The sequence below is a fragment of the Spermophilus citellus genome, assembly GCF_964194105.1.
Source record: "Spermophilus citellus genome assembly, chromosome: 14".
Taxonomy (NCBI): domain Eukaryota; kingdom Metazoa; phylum Chordata; class Mammalia; order Rodentia; family Sciuridae; genus Spermophilus; species Spermophilus citellus.
This window is the reverse complement of record NC_138194.1, coordinates 2,520,527-2,534,819: the sequence shown is the minus strand read 5'-3', so window position 1 is coordinate 2,534,819 and position 14,293 is coordinate 2,520,527.

The following is a 14,293-nucleotide window of genomic DNA, read 5'->3' as shown; positions in this document are numbered from 1 at the left end:
CTTCAGCTTATGAGTGAAGCACCAATGCAGTGGGATATTTCAGAACTCTGGTGGATCCCAGAGGATTGAGATGAAAGGAATAGCTTCTCCTTCTTCCACCTTTGGTTTGGAAGGAACTTCATTTCACAGTTGTTTTTTTTCCAAATATGACCTAATGATAGAATTTCATCTATGACCCTCTTCCCCTAATTATCTACAATGTCTAAGAATTAGCAATGGGGTTTCTTTGACTTCTTCAGATAATTATACATAAGAAGAGTTCTTTTCAGCACTCACTATAGAATTGTCTGGATTCTAAGGCAAAAGTGAGTCAGAAAAATCTTCTATTATCTAGTTTCATGAAAATATGGATTAGAGGAATAGAAAATTCACTCACACCTCACAAATCTCAAGAACTGAACCACAAATCTAATTACTAAGTATATTCTATGACTCTTCCCACTTACTTGCATTATTAATTGGAGACTTATTATATTGTAATATTGTTACTTTTGTTCTAAATGGTGTATAATATTTATTTATTGTGTTTACTTCTGGTATCTAATATATTTATAGCTCTTTCTCTTTACACCTTTTTACCCTTTACTTTCCCTCTCCCTTTTTCCCCACTTAGTGATTTCGCACTTATCTGTGCCAGGCAGTACAGCCAGGCACCAGGGTTATGCACTAAAGTAAGAGACTCTGTACCCTCAAGGGGCTGTCTTGCCAGACAGAGATACATGGGAGAAAATGCAGAGGAGGGTCACAGATGCAGGTTAAAGCATTTTACAACTCTTACTGTAACGTGGTAAGCACTGTGAATGACTAGGTCAGCCTAGGGGAGGGCAGTTTCCACAGTAGTAGGGACATTATAACTTGGTTTCCACACTTGGGAGACTGGGAGTCAGCAAGGGCCAGAACTACTTTTTCATGAGCACTGGATTAACTAGGCAGTGAAACTTGAAGTCAATGAGTGTTATTAGGAGTGAGCCACGGAGGAGGAGCGTCTCTGACACTTGATCCTCAGAATATCATTTCCAGATGGATATATTTGTGTAACTAAACAATGAAGTTTTTATTGAACAAGTTTTGGGAAATAGATCAAGTTAATGTTTAAGGTTTCTCTGTACTTCTTGGAGCCTGAAATATGCCAATATGCATTGCGTGTATTATAGAAATTGAAAAATGAAGGCAAATATATAAAGAAAATAAAATTTATCAATAATACTGCATTTAAATAAAACTACTCTCAGTGTTTTAGTATAGCTTCTTCTAGAATTCTTTTCCTCTAGATATTTTCCCATGTATATCTCCTTATCTTTCCTGAGTCAGTGCCCAGCTACCTTACTGTACTAATTTATATATTAGGTACAAATTTTTCTACTAAGTTTCTATTATGTGAGAGATGTATGCTAAATTCTCATAATATAAAGATGAAGGATATATATTCTCTCCTTCATGAAGCTCCCTGCTAACATTCACTGGTATATTTTCTTTAAAATCTTTCTACTATATAGATATTTCAGATTTAGAATATGATGTTATGGGATACATATAGATAGTGAAGTGGCTATTACAGTGAAGCAAATTAACATGTCTGTTATCTTACAAACTGTGTGTGTTTGTGTGTGTACATTGTATGTGTAGAAGAGGATGGGGGAAACAGCTAAACCTGCTTATATAACATGTAAGAATTATATACCACTGTTCATACTGCAGGAAAACATGTTTTGCTCAATATTAGTAGTTATAGCTATTCATACTATTTACTAACATGCTCTTTTCATTTAATATAAGCATCTTTATCAATAAATAGAAGTCTATTACATCATCATTTAAAAAGGCTCTGTCATATTCTATTATATAACTGTTCCATGAATTCTTTAAGAAATCCATTAGGCTGTTTTCAGGGTGTTTTATTATTATTAAAGCAGTGTTATGATGAGCACTCTCACAGAGGTTTGTAGTCTTCATAGTGACATGGACAAAATTGCATTTATGATGATAAAGTTTATGAGAGTGTAGCAGGAGACCTAGAAGAATGAGACTGGTGACAGATACTACTTAGGGGATTGTCACAAGAAAGAAAAATAATTTCTACTGAGAAATCTGCTCATGTACATGAAAAATAGGCAGGTATGACAATATACATTTTTTAAAATAAAGAAATAGTTTGATGTCTGATTGGAAGTGGTGGACAAGAGGATATGTTGAAACAAAGAAAACTGTGTTTTTTAATCAGCAAATGTGATGTGTTGACAATTAATTATTAACCAAGTTAAGAAATAAATGGTGATTTATTTTGAAGATTTGACTTAAGGAACATAAAAAATAGATTGCAATCATAGACTGGAAGAGGCTTGAGGTGAAACTTAAAATATGTATTATCAACACAAAAATCAGATAAAAATCCATTAGACCATGAACATTTGTAAGATCTCCCAATGGGAAACTTAGGATAATAATGGAGAGTTTAGTGTAGAATCTTAGCAAGTAGAAAATTTATTGTGTATAGGGGGGGAAAAAGCCTATTAAAACCTTTGGTAAATTTTAAGTTCTTTTGAGCAAGAGAGTTGTTCAAAAGAGAGTTGTGGAGAAAGGTTTAACTTTGATTTGAAGATTTAAAGTCATATAGAAGAAATATTAAAGCATATTTTAGTTAGGTTTGCTATTCAGAAAAACCTGTGCTAATTTGTTAATTTGTACAAAATTCTGCATATTAGTTATGAAGATTTAAACTGAGGCATAAATTTCTGTGACTTTAATTAGGGAAAAAAATATCTAAATAAATGAATAACAAAAAAATTGCAAAGGGAATTTTTGAACTATTTACATGAAAATCTTTTAAAATTTAAAACTAGTTGAGAATAGATTTTTGTTATTTTTATTATGTTTAAATATTCATCTTTATAGTCAGGAAATAATTATTTCCAAATGCCATCATTTCTTTCATGACCATTTTAATAATTTGTTCCAATAATCAGAACATCAGTAAACTTGAGGCTCATGCCCAGAGTGCAAATTCATAGTTCCAAAACTGGATAAATCAATACTGAGAGTAGTTATTCTTGGCCAATGGTCATGTGACTTGCTTTTGGAACTGATGTAGATTAAAAATTTCAAGAGCTAACACTGTCAAAAAGTCTTTAAATTTATAATATCCTTTTCATTTAATTTCTAGAAATTTATCAACATTTGGGTATTTATGTAGGTTTGTATATAAAATAGATAGTTTTCCGAATATGTGTCAAATATTCCCTCACATTTCTGTATTGATCCTCTTTTGTTGTCCCTAAGAAAATCACCAAGAAATGGACAAGGATTTTTTCCAATGCTAACTTTTAAGTTGTTAATTCCAGACACCATCATTTCTTGGAGCCTACTGCAGGAGTCATCTCTACTTGGTTATCTGCTCTGAATTGAACTGGATTTATGTTCTGTTTAAATCAAACTATTAATGATCTCTTATTCTCAATATTCTCATTTATTAAGTTATAAAATATTTTGCCTTTAAGACTATTAAGGGAATTAGACAAACATGTAAAATATCTATCTGTGCCTAGAATATAATAAGGGCATAATAAATGCCAATCCTGTGTCACAATCATGAAGGATGAATAAATACTGTGGTTCCATCCCAAACATATTACTACAAAATGCTGCTTAGATTTGCATAATTGCTTTGGGTTCACTTTAAAAAGAACGAATTATTTAACTAAATTACTAATTATTTATATCTATAAAATTAGAAGTTTTAAGAAATAATTTAAGTTTTTAAAATGTAACCATTTATAAACATTTTTAAATGTCAGTTTGTACAATGTATATATCTCCTTTAAGGAGATAGTAGTTACTGTTTCCAACTTTCTAAATTCTAAGGTGCTATGCATCCTGTAACTAGTTTTTCTTAACTTGAAATAAATGAAAGATTTAAATGAAAATATTTCAATAGTAAGATAACTTTGGTTTCCTTTAGACTTGTATGTAGTTTTTGGTATAAGTTGGAAAATAACTGTAAGCCTATTTTTTTGTTTGTTTGTTTTGTTTTGTCTCTATCTGTAATCTGCAGCAAAGTAATACTAGATAGGAGAATGAAATGCTTTTCTTTTAATGCGTATGCTATATAACTTCCAAAAAGAAGCATATAACATAAATTAGAAGGACAAAATTATTCACGTTTCAGGTTATTCTTATTTCTAGCATTCTATTTTGCTCATGATTTTTGACAGATAATGTTATATAAACCTGCATGAATGTATTTACAGATATATAAAAAAATTTTAAATCTTCTAATGAAATAAGTGATAATAGAAAAATCATTATGTAGTACTTCCTTCATATTATTTCATATTTTCACTAAGTCTTAACATGCATATACTGCAACACAGCAATTTCCAATAAAATAAATTTAATTTTCCCTAAATATGTTCATCAATGTTAGAAATTAACTTTTAAAAAATTCTGATTTTTTTTATTCTTTCAGATATAGTTTGAAAACTTATTTAAAATTAGTTTCATAGAAATACTGGCAATAAAATGGCAAATTATTCATATTCACATGATTTTGTAATATTTTAAAGTAGTATCATATGAAATTCAAATGTTAAAAAATGAAAATTCTAAAGTGGTACATATGATGGATTATTAAAGAGTAAGAATATGATCTATTCAGTTCCATTCCTTTTCCACAGCAAAAAAACACATATTGTTAATCTTAGCAACAGTTTTTAAACCAGGGTCAAAACTTCTGATTTTATATCCCAGATTCCTCTTTTTCATTTTTCTAGGATTTGCACTTATGTTGATTCCCAAATCTAGGCAGGTGAATCCTACCCTACTGAGTAAGCAGGATCACTCTTCTATGAAAAATAGATATAAAATACCCAGCTAATGACTGATAGTGAAAGTCATTGAGTGGATTTATTTTCTTATACTGACCATTTTCCAACTTACTACCTTATTTATTGTGGTAATGTTTTAAGCCTTCTTTTGGGGAATGTTAAACAAAAATAATTTAGAATCATTTTAAGTGAGGGTGTTCCATTATTCCAACGCTCTCTCTATTGTTTGTGACCCGAATTGTCACATTTCTTCAACAAGCAAAAATTGTTTCCTTATTATTTTCTGTGCCTGGATATGTTTTACAAGTTTATACTAACCTTGAAAAATTTTCTTTTTCCCATTTCAAGTTCCACCCAATCTGACTGTTCCACAGGAAAAATCACCTTTGGTCACCAGAGAAGGAGACACAATAGAACTGCAATGTCAAGTCACTGGAAAACCTAAACCCATCATCCTTTGGTCTAGAGCAGATAAAGAAGTTGCAATGCCTGATGGGTCAATGCAAATGGAGAGTTATGATGGAACACTGAGGATTGTGAATGTGTCTAGGGAAATGTCAGGAATGTACAGATGTCAGACCAGCCAGTACAATGGATTCAATGTGAAGCCAAGAGAAGCTTTGGTGCAGCTCATTGTTCAGTGTAAGTAATTTCCCTTCCTATGTGTTTCAGTTTGGGGATAAGGGAAGAAATGATACTGTCAGTCTATGGGTAAATGGAAGTGAGCTTTGAAATTGGATTAGGAGGAAATATTTCTACCTCATTGCTACTAATTTTGTAGTGTTCCCTTAATATGCTTACTACTTAGCTATTAGAAAAGAGTTGTATTTTTTGTGTATGTGATGATTGCAATGTTATTATGTGGTCAGTTGTTGCCAAAGGATCACAAAATTATTGGTGCTGGGTATACTGGTACATACCTGTAATCCCCAGAGTTTGGGAGGCTGAAGCCTCCCATGTGGGCTTTATATTTCCTCTTAAGAGGATCACAAGTTCAAACCCAGCCTCAGCAACTTACTGAGGCCCTAAGCAATTCAGCAAAACTCTGTCTCTAAATAAATATATTAAAAAAGGATTGGAGATGTGACTCAGCTGTTAAACACCCCTGGGTTCAATCCCTGGTACCAAACAAAAACAAATATTAAAAAAAAACCCACCAGATGCAATGAGGCAATGTGAAGACTGAAAATAATGGCTAATTTGGGTTATGACACTCTTGTTTTCACAGTTTATGTTTCTACTTCAGGCAATTGAATGTTCTTTGCCCAAATTATCCTCTTATTTTAAGGAATCCCTTACCTTAAATTGTGGAGACCTAATCATTGAAATGCTTTGTTTGCATATCAGAAGTTGTAACAGTAGATTACATAATTACCTGGGAATATGGAGATAATTCAGGCAGCTCTTAGGTGCTGAATCTCTGCTTGATTTATCCTAACAAGTGTTTAATTGTAAAGTTGAATAAGATAATTTTTATACTGTTTTGACTGAAATCTCAATTACAGTTATGGCAAAAATATGGTAGACGTGTGGGCTTTATATTTCCTCTTAAGAGAAACTAAATCCATAAATTTAAGAGCTAACAAAAATATAGTGATGTTACCTTTATTACTGGTGTTGACAAAATGTCATATTCAGCACAAGATATTAAAATTCAGTCCTACAATAGTGGATGATAGGAGTCACTGCACAGTTGCCTCTATTGTGTCAGGGATGAAACTGATAAGACACTAAGAGACACAGGCAAAGTTTAGTTCTTTTAATGTAGGTAAAGAGGTATGATTTTTCTGTATCCCAAATGGACTTCATAGAGCAGGGGTATAAACCAGCAGCATTCCTCTGAGAGGCAAGCCTCACTGCCTTGCCCACAAAGGTGACCTTTCCAGCTCCAGGTGAGGATGTCATCAAGTCCTTCAGGACACTCCCTTTTATGTCCTTCCAACTCTTCTGAAGAATCTGGACATTTGTCTAAGTATTTGCCAAGTACAAACAACTGGTAACCATCCCCTGCCAAAATGACCAGAATCCAGGCCTACCTAAGGACAACTGAGTCTTGCCAAACTAATAATGCAGAAATCCTGTAATGCTTTATAAATGAAAGACATTTTTATAGTGATTTTTTAAATATGAAAATGATATGCTTCAACTAATTTGGATATCTATAACATGTAAGAAATATTGATAGGAGATATAAAAGTTATTTTATACATACATTCACATACATGTGCATGCATACTTACATGTGTGTTTATATCATCCTCAGAAATTAGTTCCATCACTATAGCTCACAAGCTATGTTTTACATATTTTGTATTCCCAGGATAATATATTTTACATTATAGCTCTTCAGTAAGCTTGTTGAGCAGAGGTATGTTTAGATAAATAAGAAAATAAGATTATCATATATATGTGTGTGTGTGTATACAAATATATACATATAAAATACATATGTAAATAAATAAAATTTTGCTTCTTGCATATCTTTTTAAATGTGTTTTCTGTGTATCTGAGAACTTATCACATGCAGTTTGATGTGTAAGAGCCCAAGTGTATTGAGGAAGAATATGTCAAATTATTTTTACTCTTGCTGGGTGCAGTAGTGCCCGCCTGTAACCCCAGCAACTTGGGAGGTTGAGACAGGAAGATCACAATTTCAAAGTCAACTTTAGCAACAAGGTCAGAGGCAACTTTGTGAGACCCTGTCTCAAAATAAAAATAAAGAAAGAAAGAAAGAAAAAGAACTGGAAATGTGGCTTAGTGCTAAAGTACTCCAGGTTCAATCCCTAGTACCAAAAAAAAGAAGAAAGAAAGAAAGAAAGAAAGAAAGAAAGAAAGAAAGAAAGAAAGAAAGAAAGAAAGAAAGAAAGAAAGAAAAAATATTAAATTATTGTAATTCTTAAGGAAACTTTTTAAGGACTTGAACTCTGCACTATAGTTCAGGATTTGCTGTCTTGAAAAGTTAATTACACTGGTAAATTCTAGAACTATTTTATACACAAATGCACATCTATAATTTTATAAATAAAAAAGAAAATTAAAGACAGATTGAAAACTAATGTAGCTGTTATATGTTCCCTATTAGACAAATTATGGAGCAGCTTTCTGTACTACTGAGATGTATATAATCAACCTATTGAACTAACATAATTACTATTTGGATTTTTTAAAAAGGAAAATTGTTCTGGAAATATATGTGTTACTAGAGACTGATATAAAGCTAATATTAAAAAAAAACCTTTAATAATAGCAAAAAACAAGAGGGCAATTTGCCATATGCACACAGGAAAATGTTGAAGCCTACCCAAAGGAATTCATAAGTACATAGAAAAATATTAATTTATAAACAGAGCAGTAAAATGGCTTTCTGCCCTGAATCCTGGAAAGCCCTACTTAACTAGCTGGGTTTCTTATTTTCCTTAATAAATCAGTCCATCTGTTCTCAGTCCATCTCTTCTCATTATAAACATGATAATTCAATGTTGTCTCTCAGGCTAGACTCCTATAGCTCTTTTCCTGTTTAGGACCATTCTTCAAGTCTTTTTTACCATGTAAGTTCTGTTAAGCATCACCTCTTTAGAATGCCTCTCAGTGACTATTGTTAAGGTCTTTCCTTGACAGTTCTGTAAACACTGCCTGCTGTTAGTCTGTGCAGGACAATTTACAACCTAAAGAATTGCTGGTAGGTAGAGCATTTGCTTAGTGTGCACAGACCCTTGGTTGAATTCCCAGCACTGTGAAAGATCAACAACAGCGACAATAAAAACAACCTAGAATTTCAAAGAGAAACTTCATTTTGAACTCGCACATCAGATGTTATATTTCTTTCAAAATTATTGGTTTTTATTTCACTCTCGCCTTCTGTAGAGCTCTCCTGGAATATTTATTGTCTATAGAGTTAGTTTGAGCAACACAGATAAATACTTCCAAACACTTCTTTTTTTTTTTTTTTTACATTTTTTTTATTGGTTGTTCACAACATTACAAAGCTCTTGACATATTATATTTCATACATTAGATTGACATGGGTTATGAACTCCCAATTCAAACACTTCTTGTACAATGTTTACACTAAAGTTATCATTTTCTAATTGAACACACTTCTTTCACCAAAATGACTTGATTCTAATGGCCTCTGGTTCCATTCCATAAAATGAATTACCCTGGTGGGATAATCAAAAACTATGCCAGAAACATTCATGTTAAGTTCAAAGTATTTTCAAAGTGTGCCAAGGGATGATGGCATCAAGACTGTATACTCAGTGACACTGTAAAGATAACTTTGAAGGGAGCATTCACTTAGGGGATTTTCTTTGACCAATAGAATCTTAGTTTTACCACTTATTACAACATATATGCTTAGTGTGCAAGTATCTTAATATCTGAACATGAAAAAATGTTTCTGTTTTTCAATTAGTATTTAAGATTAAAATACTTTTGTAAAATAATGGAGACATTGCTTATTATATAGTACATAATGGACATCACTTATTATCATCATGACTAGAATTTCAATACCTAATTTCCAGTATCATTTAACCAAAAAATTCATATTCTGACTTGCAAATTATTTCTTATATACCATATGTCTTAATTCATTCAGGCTGCTATAACAAATATAGCCTAAACTGGGCAGCCTACAAACAACAGAAATCTATTACACTTATGAAGCTAGGAAGTCTAAGATCAAGAGCAAGCATACTCTGTTTCCTAGCTTGCTCTCTAGCTAATGACTCGCATGGTGGAAAGGGCTTTCTACCTCTATGGGCTATCTTTTAGAACTATACTTATCCTTTTTATTAGAGTAGATTTTTTTTATTAACTACTTACCTCCCCAAAGTACCACTTTCTAATTGGTCATTAGGTTTAAATTTATGAATTTGAGGGGGCAGAAATATTCAGACTATAGTGCCCTATTTTATTGTCTTTATTAAAGATAGTTGAGCCATTTCTACTATAATTTAAGTTCCTTGCAGGTGAAAATAACAAGCAATACTTGACAAATAAGTAGATTCTTGATTTACTGATCCATTGTCAGGGTCTCTGTTCTAGGAGAAAGTTATAGCTGAAAGTATTTGGTAATAAATTCTTGATTTTTTCTCTTCTCACAGGGAAACTTTATATTATACTCTAAAAGAATGTAGGTTGAAGAGAGACTTTAGTTTACCAAGAATATACTTAATATTTTAAGCATTCATTTTTCATATTTTAATGTTAATTATTATTAAATAGAACCCAGTGTTTATTACACAGTATTCCTTTATTTGAATTAAATGGCCATATTATTAGTCCCTTTGTGGTTTTTCATAGTTATTACAAACATTAATCAACTGAACCTTGAGGAAATGTTAATATTTCAAAACTTTAATATTTTCCCATGGAGTATCCTTTCCCTCCTCCCTGTACTTAATATCTGTTTTCTTAAAAAGTAAAAAAAAATAATAATAATAATTATAAGATGGTGTTCAATTTAAATTCTGTGCAAAATTCTAGAATTATGATTTCAAGTCATCATATCATACCCATATATATTACTTAATTTCCCCAGGTAGTCTCATTATTCTGAAAATTGAACTTTTAAATATACATGCTGTTTTCTAGTAAGTTCCTAGAATGAATTCACTTTAGCTGAAATGCCCCTGCTATCCTGGGCATCCTCCTTGGCTCTTTGTTTCTTCACTTTTCCAGAGAATAGAGTACCATCAATAACCATCACAGGGCTGCATAAGCATCTAAGAAAATTGTCCGAGAAACTAGAAAGGAACTCTCCCTCTGTAAGGCATTTCTCAGTGAAGAACACAGACATTATCCATTATATATCACCTGGAAAAAGGATGAGTTCATAAAGCATATGGCTCATGTAAAGAAAATAAGCACATTATTTTTTCTCTGGTTTCATCTCTGCTGCTGTCTTAATGTAGGCACCACTATAGCTTACTGTTAAGAAAAAGTTTGTCTATTATAATTTTATTTTCAACGTCTATACAAAGAAGTGCTAAAGAAACCTGCTACTTTAAAGAGGATGATTAAAAGTACAGCCTAATCTAGCCACAACTTGTGTGTATTGATCTTGTCAGTTCAGTACTCCTGCTCACCTCCAGGGATGCAGAAATGAATGCAAGTGGATAATTATGGAATTTCCGTAATACTTCAAGATTGGAACACTTCAGATATGGGATTAAGTTAAATGTATTTTGAGTGAAAGAATTTAGTGTCTTTTTTTTCTGGGGCCTTTTCACTTTATTAGAATATATTCTCTTCTAAAAGAAGTAAACATATACATATATAAGTACATACATACAAGAATAAAACTTCTGCTCCTTTATAATCTCTCCTATTGAAAAAGGGATTTGTCTTTCTTCCAAAAATCAGTGTATTCTTCAAAATAAATTTCAGGCATTTCCTAAATACATTGATTTATCTCATGAAAATAAGAAGATAATAATAACAGACCATTAAAATAAATCACACAGATGTGAACAGTAATACATCACATGAACACGCTTGTCATGTTGTCAGTTTATTTTAACACCACCACCAAAATATACTGATTGAAGACCAATATATGAGGTATGAAGAAGACATGGGTCTGGGTAAGAAAAAAAATAAACACTTAGGTAACAATGTAAGAATCTGAATGTCAGAAAGACACCTTTTGGGGCTGGGAGTGTAGCTCAGTGGTAGAATGTTTGTCCAGGATATGCTAGGGTCACACTTGGATCTCTAGCACTGAAAAAAATCATTTCAGTCTGTGTACAATAAGCAAATCAAGAAGTGATAAATCAAAGGCTATTTCTAGAAAGGAAACACACAGTTTTCTAACCCTCCAACCAGAGACACATTCACAGGAGTATTTTACCCACCTGTAATCATTTTTCATGTAAAAATTTCCTTTTATGTTATTGTGAACAATGTTATCTTTCTTGATCATCAATTGTTTAGTGAAATATCATATTTTAATTCTTAATATCAGCCACTTATATTTTGTTTTGATATCTATTGGATTATATTATCATATATTAATAACATTTACTTTGTAGTAGTCTCCTCTATCCTATAATCTTTCAAAGATATTAGTTTCAACTACTTTCAAACTCATGGGACTACTATAGGGCACATTTGGCATCAGACTCACTCAAAAGGATATAAAAAAGAAAGCAAAACTTACCAACATGTCTTCCAAATCCTATCCCCTGGGAATTTTTAAAAATAATGGAATATATTTTCTATTTTCATGACTGGAGGAGAAGGGATGCCATTGTCATCTAGAGAATACAGGCCAAGGATACTACTTAATGTCCCAAATGCATATGGTAGTCTCCCAATATAGAATTATTCTGCCAATATATAATTATTTGTTAGGGAGTGAGGGCCTAGCCTGCCAATTGTAGGATGTTTAGATGCCAGTAGCATGCTCCTTTCAATGAAAAGTATCTTCAGTTATTGCCAACAGACTGGCAACAAGGTCATATACCACTGCCGAGAAGCAGGCTCATCTACAAGGAGACAACATCTACCTAGTTTGGGGATAAGAACTGTGGCAGAATGCTCTGCCCTATTAGAGCCTGTATCTCTTGTAATCAATCTGCAGGCATAACATCCAGAGTCCTTAAAGAGAAATGTCAGTTACAAGAACCAATACAATCAGCTCAAGTGATGGTTTCCTATTAAATATTAACATTCTTCCCTATCCAGAAACAGTTAGTATAGAAATGTCGTCCAAGATCAGAGCTGACATTCTTTCCTTGTCAGGTTATTGTGGGGATGAGAACTAGAATTTTATGAAAGGTCAAATTCTGATGAGGTGGAAAAGTTGGTTCTTTTTTTTTAAGCACTCTAAGTGCATCTATTGCTTCATCTGCCAAGCTAAGCATACTTACAGTTATTTCAGTCTTGTATTGTTCTTTATTTGACCATAATTATAGTTGCATGAAATAGGAAAGTATATTTAGGAATCACCTGTGCACTGTTGTACTCTTTCCTTGTAGGTCTTTTGTCTTTTTATCTGGGTTTGACAAGGCATGTCTATATATCCTGCTGTTCCATTAGTTCATTTAGATCCATCTTATGAATTTCTTTCTTCTAAAAAGAGTATTTCACTGAAGTCTTAAAGATTGTACTAAACAGAAGCAAAAGTTCTTCAAAAGGAAATTTTAGAATTTCAGCTGGTCATGCATTATAAAATTAAAAAAAAAACATCTTCCTTGATTTTACATTTACAAGACATGTTTCAAATGTGAAAATTATTCTTTCTCATTAAATTCAAACTATTTTTGAAGAAAAAGAAGTCAAGTGCTTTTCTTGAAAATTAGTGAATATATGTATCTCATTATTTAATATTTTCTTGAGGAATGGAATACAAAATGTTCTTATTGAAAAAAAATTGTTCTCTAACCTAAGGTATATAATTATACAAAATTAATCAAGAAAGAAAAATATGAAAATGAATGGGAAATTTGATGGTATTTAAGTAAAATGGAAAGTGGCTTCTCATCAAGTTTTTTTTTTTTTAACAATGAAATGTGTAGATGAAATGCCTGAAGTTTCTGATAACTCTTCAATATTCTCAGCTTCTTTTTATACATCAATGACAACAATTTCTCTGATGATTCCACTGTCTGATGATACAAGTTCTTATTCACAAGGTAACTGCCTAGTATACAACATAACATGATGGATATAGTATTTTATGTAAGTAATTTGGGTATGTAAACTTTTCACTTCAAATAATCACTAGAAACCTTCAGGCACAAATGTATCAGTCAATAAATGACACACATTTACACACAGACATAAACAAGCACACACATACAGATGCAAAGGATGCAAGATTTAGAGAGAACTGAATGCTTGTGATGTATATCACCCTATTTACGCATCTTTCCGTGCATCTCTCTGTCCATCTCAGCATTAGCTCCATGTTTATTATTTATTGGCAGAGGACATGTTTATTGAAAAAACACTGGTTCCTGTTAATGCATTTTTCTTCCTTGCCTTTTGACTCTCTGCATTATAATTCTGTTTTTATCTTGAAGTCATGTGTTGATTGCTACTTATTCTTCTTATCTCCAAATAGATTGTCATCCTACTATCTTCTTACTCTCCATTGACTTTGTTGGCAATGTAATGACTCATATTATCATTGCTGTATAGATATGCTCCAAGAATTGTATCTGAGTTGCTCAGCTAGCTTTTGAAAAATGCCAGTTCAGTTTCCTGATGAATTTAAAAATTGAATGTGTCTAAAATTAAACTCACAGTGATTTCTCTGAATTATTTTTTCTCCTCCTGAATTCTTATCCCACCAAAAAGGATGCCTCTCTTCCCTGTTTACAGGCTCTGAGTCAGTATTCTCTCTTCCATTTTACCCAGCATGCACTGAAAATTAGGATATTAGATTCTGAAACGACAGATATGGTTTTAATTCCAGCTTTTCTACTATTACCATCATTTCTTAAAATTGCTTTTTTCATATA